Source organism: Neofelis nebulosa, chromosome 11, assembly GCF_028018385.1.
Source record: "Neofelis nebulosa isolate mNeoNeb1 chromosome 11, mNeoNeb1.pri, whole genome shotgun sequence".
NCBI lineage: Eukaryota > Metazoa > Chordata > Mammalia > Carnivora > Felidae > Neofelis > Neofelis nebulosa.
Window position 1 is genome coordinate 83,735,075 of NC_080792.1, and position 11,242 is coordinate 83,746,316.

The 11,242-nt window shown below is 49.5% G+C and overlaps 1 long non-coding RNA gene across 1 annotated transcript in view; it reads left to right on the top strand.

The window, feature by feature from the left end:
* The first annotated feature begins 725 nt into the window (after window positions 1-725).
* LOC131489296 (uncharacterized) overlaps window positions 726-11,242 on the top strand; it is an 11,262-nt gene continuing 745 nt past the window's right edge. The window contains exons 1-2 of the long non-coding RNA XR_009250471.1: window positions 726-892; window positions 10,862-10,966. This is a non-coding gene — a long non-coding RNA (uncharacterized LOC131489296). The remainder of the gene's footprint in view (window positions 893-10,861; window positions 10,967-11,242) is intronic.

The window sequence follows — 11,242 nt, forward strand, 5'->3', positions numbered from 1 at the left end:
GGCAGTGGACGATACAGGCATGTGACGAAGGGTTAGGCTACTACTGGCCTGACCAGATGTCAGAAGGAGGCTCATCGGCTTCCAGACCACGGCTGACGAGCAGGTTCGAAACGGCAGGAAGTGGGAACCGTGGTTGGAGGGCGGGGGGCAAGGGGCTATTATACATAGACGACGGGTGATTGATAGTGGATGATTAATAAAGAGATGACGGATGGATGGATTGTCCAAGACGGACAGTAAAAGTTCAATCACCAGTGAGAAGTCAACCCCCATAACCCGATCTAGAGAAGTCACCAGGCCCCTGAGCCACTCACGTTTCATAAAGACACATCACCTTCATTAATTACTATATGCTGTGCCCTGAAGGTGTTCGGGTTTTCGGCCCTAAGACCACTTTTATCCCGGTCGTACAGATGAGAAACCCGAGGCTTTAAGGAGCAAAGTGACTCACTCCCGGTACAGAGTTCATAGGACTCAGTGACTCACATAACCGAGAGGTGGACCCAGGCCCGTGGGAGCCACGGGAGGCGTCCGGTGGCCCCAGAGGGCAGGTACAGAAAGAAATGGAAACGGTTGAGGAGGGAAGGGACTCATCAAACCACACAGGACCCAATGGGCACAGGTAATTAAGATGGAATGAAGGCAGGGAAGCTAGAACAATGGGGTGTATTCTCCACCCCTTGGGGCACAGTGGTTGCCATGGAGACAGAGGGGAGTGACGGGACAAGAGATCAAAGGCCTGCCCCTGATTTGCTCCTGCCTTGGGAGTTGAAGGTTCAATTGTTGTAGCAACTGGAGAACCAGAGAACACGGTCAGCTGTCTTGGTGGGACGAGGAACAGTCCCTTAGTGTCTGCTTCTGAAGCTGGGACAGAGGACAGGGTCGAAAGAAGGTACCGGTGTCCTTTCACAATGACTTCTATTGCCTTTCATTCTCTTTACACCGAGCTCGTGGCCAAAAGCTCAAACAATAGATACAGACCAGGTATGCATTAAAAGGAAAATTCTGCCCAACCTTATTGAAGCCTCTGATAATTGACCCTTTCTGGACAGACACGCAAGAAATTGAAAGTCTGGGTTGCTCCTTGGGAGAAGAGGTGGGTGCCTCTGGACAGGGGAACGAGGGAGTCTTTGCTATATATCCTTTTACACTTCCTGGTTTATTCTCTAATTTAAAAAATAGTAAGTAAACTTAAAATAAAAGTAACAGGGTTTTGAACTAAAATGATAGGCGTAAAATTTATCTCTTCAATATGTGGCTGTGTCTCTTGTAGACTTTTTCTCTTTGCATTTAGAAATAGGGAGTTGTAGGGGTGCCTGGGTGGCTCAGTGGGTTAAGCGTCCGACTTCGGCTCAGGTCGTGATCTCACGTTTCACGAGTTCGAGCCCCACGTCGGGCTCTGTGCTGACAGCTCGGAGCCTGGAGCCTGCTTCCGATTCTGTCTCCCTCTCTCTCTGTCCCTCTCCCACTCGTGCTCGTGCTCTCTCTCTCTCTCTCTCAAAAGTAAGTAAACGTTAAAAAAAACTTTAATGAAAACATTAAAAAATGAAGGAGAGGATTGACACATCGCTGTTCCAACTTGAGGCTTCTGCCTGTGTCGTCCCAAACTGGAAGGGGATGGGGTAGCTCCCTGGGGACTTCGACAGGAAGCCGACTCAGACTGTGAACATTGGGACAACTGAACCAGGCAGGCTATGACCCGATGGGCAGATGCAAGAACTCTGTCCCTGCATTCCCTGACCCCAAATCCGGGCTCTCCCCTTCACCTTCATGAGGTCTCAAGGCGAAATCTCTAGTATCCTTACCTCTCAAAAGGACTCCTGCGTGTGTACCCGCCAGGGTATTCCCTGAGTAGTAAGTGAACAACTTCAGGTACACTAGCCTGCTGCCAGGCACAGAGGATCTAAGCACCCAGAAAATAGCCAAGATCAAAGTCATTACCATTATCGTGTTATTGCTTCCTCAAGGATAACTACTGGTTAAGTCCCTTCTCCAGCCACTCATTCAACACGCGTTGAACGCCTACCACATGCCCTGCAGCAGCCCACCTTGGGGAAAGAGGAAGGCACACACCAAAGAAGAATCTTGAGCCAGCCTTGGCTCCAAAGCCCAGGACTTCACTCTAAATCTCTGATCTGGGTCTACACCCTACTCAGCATGGCTCTTTCTGAAAAGGAAAGAAAACACAATGACCTAGAGTCCAAAGTCATCGAGGTGAGTCCAGAACATGAGGCCATAATGTTTGCTTCCAGAGCTCTGTGGGTTGTGCCCAGTGGGGCATTTCACGAGAAACTTTAAGGTGGGGCCCGGGAGGACTTCCAGAAGGCATTCCACCATGGGAAAATCAGTGTGGGTCCAGGCTCATGTTAAATTTTTTTTACAGTAGTAGCAATAATGATGATATTAGCTACCAGCGATTAAGGGTTTGCTATACTCCAGACTCTGTGCCAAGAGCTTTGCGTGCATTAGCTCATTTCTGCTTCACAATAACCCAAGCGATATGAAGTGTTAAGATCTAGAGTATCCAGATAAGCCATCGGAGGCTCAGAGAGGTCAAGAGTCCTGCTCAAGGTCACACAGCCTCGTAAACGGGCACACCGGGATTCTGACTTCAAAGCCCATGTTCCAGAACTCTCCACCACCCCCACAAGCGAAAGGCAAAAGGTTCTTAAACGTGGGGAGGATTTGGACTACCCTAAGAACGACTCAAACCTGGGGCTCGCTTCTCTGTGCCCCTACAAAGGCCACCACAAAGAACATTTGCAGGAAGGGCAGACGAACGGAAAGCCAACAGAGAAAAAGCTTAGTGGTCAACTCAACTCCGGGTGAGCTCCGGGGCTGTGCACACAAGGCTTCAGAGAAGGGGGTGCAGAAACCCGAATCACTTCGCACACGGCCCAGAAGACAATGAATGACATTGTAGGCTGGGGCAGCTGAACCTGAGAACCCTGGGGACCCAGCCACATCTCTCTAATCGGATCAGAAAACCACATTCCTTTAGCTCCTTCAGGTTGCTGTGAATTCCTCCGGCTTATTAAGCAGGTACGACCCATCTTTTTGATGTAAAAACAACAGGCCGAGTGCCAGGCCAGGCAGAGACCTCGGAGAAAATACGAAGCCAGCAACGCAACGCCTAGCACCTCTAACACACATCTGGAAAGCATTTGCTATTGATATGAAATGGATGTGTGGATAACACATATGCGAATTTATGAATCTGGTGTGTTCATCACAAAGGCCACAGTGAGAAAGGGTCCTTCTTGTCCCCAAGTCGGCCGCCAGGACGAGTTTTCGGACGACTTTGAGGTTGACTTATCCCAAGCCGCGTTTCTTGGAAAACGGCATTCTATGTTCCGTTTGTTGGACAACTGCAGCTCTCGCTGAAAACTAAGGAAGGAGATGTCCGGGAGGGTCTTGAAATATGGAGTGATGCCTGAGAATTCAGCTTAGGTGGGTGCAAAGTGTCCCTTAGAACCGCATTAAGCATTGCAATTCAAGGGATCTGCTTGGCAAACGCAAGCAGTGGGAGGCGAGAGGGTGAATACGATCATCGTGACGATGCCCGAAATTGACTTTGGGAAGGTGGTAGGAGCAGAGGGATGGGAAGTCATTCTTCAGAAGAATCAAACCGGGGGCGCCTGGGTGGCGCAGTCGGTTAAGCGTCCGACTTCAGCCAGGTCACGATCTCGCGGTCCGTGAGTTCGAGCCCCGCGTCGGGCTCAGGGCTGACGGCTCGGAGCCTGGAGCCTGTTTCCGATTCTGTGTCTCCCTCTCTCTCTGCCCCTCCCCCGTTCATGCTCTGTCTCTCTCTGTCCCAAAAATAAAAAATAAAAAATAAAAAAAAAAAAAACGTTGAAAAAAAAAGAAGAATCAAACCGATGCACAGTGAGGCCACGTAACCGACACATCTGTTAAGAAACCTTGAACAAAGCAAACTCACGGTCCCAAGGCCAGACGTGGATTTTTTAATCAAACCGCTTCTCCCGTGTTCCTTGGTGCCTTTCTAGGCTGAGAAGCAGGAAGGAGCTGATTGAGGAAGGCTGGGTACTGCTTCCATCATGATGGGCCAGGTTATGAAGCAGTAGGAGACAGCCCCCGGATCCCCGTGGATTAAATCATCGGTGGTTTGTTTCACGCGTTACCTGTGTTCTCTCTGGGACTCAGCTGGGAACTCTGCCTGGCATCATCCACAGTCAGGGACCCAAGCTGAGACAGGAAGTGGGAAAGTAGAGGCCACTGCCAAACACATCGCGGGTCCCCATGGCGAATGTCATCTTGCACACCAGCTCCCAGAGCTTCCATCCATCAGTGATGCGGATCACAGCCACTTGCTTTCCAGCGGCCAATGCGCGTCCATGGCCACTTTCAGAGACCAGGACTCCAGGGGCACCTGGGCGGCTCAGTCCGTTGAGCGTCCGACTTCAGCTCAGGTCATGATCTCGCGGTTCGTGAGTTCGAGCCCCGCGTCGGGCTCTGTGCTGACGGCTCAGAGCCTGGAGCCCGTTTCGGATTCTCTGTCTCCCTCTCTCTCTGCCCCACCCCCAGTCACACTCTGTCTCTCTCCTTCAAAAATAAATAAACGTTAAAAAAAATTTTTTTTTAAAAGAGACCGGGAATCCATCCCAAGTGCCCAAGAAGGGACAGAATGAGACATAATTGCTGGACAACACTAATTGAAAACAATATTTATATTTTCTGGGCGCCTGGGTGGCTTAGTCCGTTAAGTGTCCGACTTCAGCTCAGGTCATGATCTCACAGTTCCTGCTCTGGAGCTCTGCCTCAGGCTGTCTACTGTCAGCACAGAGCCTGCTTTGGATCCTGTCCCCCCTCCCTCTGCCCTTCCCCAGCTCGTGTGCTCTCTCGCGTGCTCTCTCTCTCTCAAAAGTAGGTAAACATTTAAAAAATTATTTTCCAAGGAGATAAACTGGTCAGACCATAAAGAGAAGACTGCTTAGCCCTTACAGGATGTTTTACAGTTTACAAACCACTTTTTGCTGATATCACATTTTAAACCCCAAAGCAATACATCTCAACATGGCATTTTGTTTGTTTAAAGGAACGAAACTTCACGAAAATAGCTCAATGAAAAGAAGTTTATTTTATAGAACTAGCCTACGACCCAGCAATTGCACTAGTAGGCATTTATCCACAGGATATAGGTCTGCTGCTTCAAAGGGACACATGCACCCCCATGTTTATAGCAGCCCTATCGACAATAGCCAAAGTATGGAAAGAGCCCGAATGTATGGATAGAGAAGATGTGGTATCTGTACACAATGGAGTATTACTCAGCAATGGAAAAGAATGAAATCGTGCCATTGGCAACTACGTGGATGGAACTGGAGGCTATTATGCTAAGTGAAATTAGTCGGTCAGAGAAAGAAATATCGTATGACGTCACTCATAGGAGGGCTTTAAGATACAAAACAGATGAACATAAGGGAAGGGAAGCAAAAATAATATGAAAACAGGGAGGGGGGACAAAACATAAAAGACTCTTAAATATGGAGAACAAACAGAGGGTTGCTAGAGGGGTTGTGGGAGGGGGGATGGGCTCAATGGGGAAGGGACGCTAAGGAAGCTACTCCTGAAATCATTGTTGCACTACATGCTGACTAACTTGGAGGTGAATGCAAAAAATAATTGAATAAATAATAATAACAAGTTTATTTTATTCATTCAAGAAATATACTATAAGCACCTACTATGTGCCAATGATTGTTCCAGGTGCTGGGGACATAGTCACAAGCAAGACAGATTAAGGTTCTGTACTCTTCTGTACTCTTAATCTGTACAGGTTAAGGTTATGTTCTAGTGAGGGAGGCAGAGAATAAACCACCCACTAAATAAATATAGAACATCATTGTGATGGACAGACTTTAAGTTACCCCTTCCGTGATTCTGGCCGCCCGGTATTCACAGCTTTGTGTAATCCCCATCTTGCCTTTAGTGTCAGTAGGACTTATGACCTGTTTCTACCCAATACAATATGGCGGCTGTGGTGGAATGTCATTTCTGTGACTTTATGTAAGGTTCCATCTTGCCGGCCACTCTCTCTAAAGACCTTTCTTGCCGAGTTGATGAAGTAAAAGCAGCCATGTGGACAGTCTCTAGGAATTTCTAGGAACTGAGAGTGGCCTCCAGTTGGCAGTGAGTAAGAAGCCAAGGCCCTCACTCCTCTGCAAAGCAGAGAAACAAGATGTGGATAGAAGGTTATTTCATGGGGGTGTCCAGAGATGACCTCTCTGGGTGGGTGACATCTGAGCAGAGACCATTAAGAAGCTACTTGGAAAGGCAGAGGGAACCATGTTAGAAGGAAAGAGAATGGCAAGGGCATGGTTTCCTGAAGGAAGGGAGGAGTCTGGCATATTTGAGAAAAAGCGAGGAGACAAGTGTGGCTGAAACCAGTGGTCGAGGAAAGAGTGGAAGGAGCCATGGAGTCAACGGTCAGATTACCCCGCGCCCTGAGGTTCACGTCAAGGACTTGGGATTTTACGTTAAGTAGACGGGAAAGCAGTTGAAAGTACACGATTGGATCTGTTTTGAAAGAAACTTCTCTGGCCGCTGTGTTGAGAAAGGAATGGCGGGGGGGGGGGGGGGGGGGGGGTAGGCGGGGAACGGAAGGCATGGAGACCGGAGAGGAGGCCGTGGTCACCGTCTTCAGGAAATGTCGGTGGCTTCGACGAGAAGCCAAGATGGACATGGAGAGAGGCCAGAAGATTCGGGACTTTTTCTACAGGATTCAATGCAGAATGCAGCCTAAAGACAGGGGTATTCTCGGACATCTCGTGGAAACTGCGGGCAGGACATTTAGCGGGGCTTTGGGGAATACTGGGGGACCCGTGGCCAGTTTGTGACTAGTAATAAAGCTGTTGTGCACACGTGTGCAAGTCTCTGTGCGCACACATGCCTTTGTCTCTCTTGGGTAGATCCCTAGGAGCAGAGTGACCGGGTCCTAATGCAGGTGTATGCTTCAGAAACTGCCAGCTTGCTTTGCAAAGAGGTTGTACCGTTTTACTTTCCTTACGGCAGCGTAGGAAAGTTCCAGGTCCTCCACATCTTCACCAACAGCTGGTGCGGTTGGTATTTTCACTCGTCCAAATTTAGAGAGACAAGATACAGCCGATGGAGTAGGGGGGTGGGGGAGAGGGCACTGGAGCTGCCATCCCAGAAGCCCCGGGTCACCGTGAGCAGGAGGGTTAGGTATCTGTTGAATTTAAGGATACCTAACATGGTGTATCAGGGCAACACGAGCTGCTGTAACAAATACAGCAAAACTTTCTAGTGGCTCGACCCAACGGAAATGTCTTTTTTATTGCTTTTTTCTAATGTTTATTTATTTTTGAGAGAGAGCGAGAGACGGAGCGCGAGTGGGAGAGGGGCAGAGAAGGGGACACACAGAATCGGAAGCGGGTTCCAGGCTCCGAGCTGTCGGCACACAGCCCGACGCGGGGCTCGAACCCACGAACCGTGAGATGGTGACCTGAGCTGAAGTCGGACACTTAACCGAGGGAGCCACCCAGACGCCCCGGAAATTTATTTTTTATGTAGGTCCGGGGGTATTCCCCGCCATGATGACTCAGAGACCCAGACAGGTTACATCTTGTGGGTCACCTCCCCCTCCCCTGGGGACCTCAAGGTCCTCGGCAGCCGATGGCCAAAGGGGAAAGAGAATGTCAAAGAATCCCACTGCTTTTTAAAATCCCTGGCCCAGGAGGGACACACTCATGTTGCACGGGCAGGATCAGTCACATGGCCCTACCAGGCTGCAGGGAGCCCCGGACAACTGTCCCTGCCTGTGCAGTCACCTCCAAGTGACATATCCTCGCTAAGGGAACGGCGAGAGGTCACAGATTTTTGTCAGACGCCCGGCCAACTCTGCCACACCCTGGTTTGTGGCACACCTGTAAACCCAGATGCCGACCCCAGCCCCGGCAGAGTCGAGGAACCGTCCTCCCCGACTTCCCGGTCCCCCAGAAGCGGAGCCCAGCCGGGTGCAGCCGGACAGTGCAAAATGCCAGCACAGTTTTCCCGCTGCTCCATTCTGAGGTCGGCCCAGCCACTCCCATTGGCTCCCCCAAAGACCTCTCAGGCCTCCCAAACAGTTCTAGGGGCTTAACCACAACAATTTTACTACTTTTGCGGAACCGGCTCTCGGGGCCAAAATTCTGTTAGCGTTTTCTGTTCACAGGAAAGTGGGTGGGTTTACATCAAGTCCCTACACGGCTGGGAATGAATGCATGTTTTGGGTAAGAGCTCATGGGGGCGGCGGGGGCGGGGGGGAGGCCTTCCCGAGGCAGGGATTTCCAGATCCCCTGAACATGCAACGCTGACTAATAACAAAAATATGGCCCTGCACTGGGCTAAGCACTCGAGACGCGTCTTTGTTCTGACTCACAATGTTGCTGCACTGTTAACCCATTTTCATTGACGGGGGGAACCGGCAAAGCCCCCTCGGCCAGGAGCAGGGCCGGGATTCGACCCAAAGCCCCCTCTCGCTTCCCCATACGACGACGCTTTCTCTAAGTTAACCACGCGTTGGGGCATTTTGTCATCCCACTCTGAGGACATCGCAAAACTCCCTGTTTGCCAACAAGCTTTCCAGGCCCTTTGGGAAACTGGAATGTCCTCCTTCACTCTCTTTGGTCAATACTACACCTGTAACGGGGAAGGGGATACTGGATAAGGCCCCATAAGCAGTGGGGGTGGGGGTAGCAGAGCTGGGGCTAGGAATGGACTGCAATCCCCTTGGGTGATAACCCAAATGGGTCTCAGGCATGAAGAATCCTTCTGGACCCTCACAGAGACCCTGGCCTCCTCGATGGAAGAAGTCTGGGACACTGGTGGCTACTGCTGAACGTGTCCCAGAGGAGGACATCTGAATTCACCGAAGGAAAACGCAGTCCCTGTGAATGTCTCTTCCCCAAGAGGTGCCACTGGCTCTTTAAAACCCCAAGAGTCAAAGGAAAAACAGTCACTCCGATGTCTCATTCAACTGTTCTCAAAGCCCATTCGATGGTAAGAACCATGCATTTCAAGAACTGTATGGGTTTCGCGGTCCCCACCACCCGACATGTTTCCTTCAACGACGGAGGCGCTTGACAAGGAAAAAGTGTCCCTTGTAGGAGTAGGAACTCAGCAGCCAGCCGGGGACCCACGGCCCCTGTGCAGAAGATAGGAGCACCTACTGGTTTTGAGGACCTATTGTGTTTCAGACTCTATGTCTGATGTTTTCCGTGCATTCATTCCTTGAAAACTCCAATGTCATTGTGAATTAAGTACCATTATTGAAACGACCTTAAAATTGAAGAAACTGATGCTCTGGGAGGTAAAGGGACATGCTCAAGGTCACACAGAATTCACTAGGATATGAAATGAAACCTTCCTATAGCCAAAACTCTGCTACTCGGGTTTACAACTGAGTGGCTGGAATCTTCTTTAAGTCTCTGGATTCCTTCCCTGTACCCGAAAAGTGGTTCGGAAGGAGGAGGCATTCTGCGATTACCCAGGGGAGGAAATCGCGGCAGACGTCGAAGCCAAAGCCAGCAGGTGGCATGGCTGCTGTCACACCTTCCTTCCATGCACGTGGCAGACATTACTAATCTACCACCAAGGGCGTCTCAGATGAGTTCAGTCTGAGCCTGGCATCTTTCCCAACCCAGGTGAGAATCCCCCCTAACATTTGATCACAGCTGGCTTTTGTGTTCTTGAAAAGTCGGCCATGAGGCTCGCTGTTGTCCCTTTGAAGGTAATGTCTCTTATTTCCTGATGGCTTTTATGATATTCTCGTTGTCTTTGGTCGTGAGAAGTTTCACTATGGCGTGCCTAATGTGGTTTCTTGGGTTTCATGCGCTTTGGTTTCCCAGAGCTTCTCAAATGGGCTTACTGTCCTCAGCTTTGGAAAACACAGTTCTTCAAAGGTTGCTTCTGTCCCATTCTGTCTCTTCTCTCTTCTACAAGTCCAACTGTACGTATCTTAGACCTCTCCACTGTGTCCTTATGAATCTTACGCCCTTCTCTGTGTTATTCACCGCTATTTTTCTCTGCTCCAATCCCGCGTATTTATTTTCTACTGAGCTTTTGTTCAGTTTACTAATCTTCTCCTCTGCTAAGTCTAATCAGCTATTAAAACCATTTATGCAGGGGCGCCTGGCTGGCTCCATCGGTTAAGCATCCAACTCTCGATTTCGGCCCAGGTCACGATCTCACAGCTCATGGGATCGAGCTCCACATCAGACCCTGAGCTGACAGCGTGGAGCCTGCTTAGGATTCTCTCCCCCTCTCTCTGCCCCTCTTCGGCTTGTGTGCACAAACCCTCCCTCTCTCTCTCCCTCTCTCTCTCTCTCTCTCTCTCTCTCTCAAAATAAATAAACATTTTTTTTTTTAAAAGAACCATATGTGCAATTAATATTTCAGAGATTTTTTTTCAGGTCCCAAATTCAATCTGTGCTGGTGCATTCCAGTTTCTATACGTAGCTGTTTCATGGTTTTCTGTCCAGCTTTTATCGTGTTTTTGGAGGAAGGGTAATTTCAATACAAACTACGCTGGAATTGCCTTTGGCACTGAAGTCGGTTCCTGTGCCTGGTTCAAACCGCTCTAGTGGTTATAAGCCCAGACTCGGGGGCCACACCCCCTAGATTCTGCCACCTCTGACCCCTTCCAGCTCTGGGTCTCGGATTAATCGTTTAACCTCTCTATGCCTCAGTTTCCTCATCTGCAAAACCGGAAGCAAAACACTTCCTGAGTTGTGAGGTTCAAATAAGACACTATATTTAAGGCACATAGAGCATTGTCTAATACCCGGTAAGTGTTTATATATGCTGTTCTTATTATCTTTATTCAACACATGGGAAAACCAAGACCCAACCTGATATGTGGCAAGTTAGTAGCAGAAGCGAACACACAGGTCTTCCGACTTTCGGTCCAAAGCCTACAGGAAAATATTGGCACGGAGATAATTAGCCGGTAAGAATGTTAATTCCCTGGAGCACCCATCAATATCGTTAATATCAAGTAGTTATCCTCTCCGCTGGCCTTTCTCCAAGAGAGTAGGAAACCGACCATATGGAAAATCAGGCGGGATCGTGTTGCTGGAGAAGGGATAAAGCCAAAGCCTGGAGCAGAGGAGTTAGGACCGTGGTCAGACTCAGATTAGCCGGGCATAACCAAAGACAGTCTTGACGTATCTATTTTGCCCCAGCCTGCACTGGGAAAGAGTTCATGTCCTCAGATTTTTTTTTT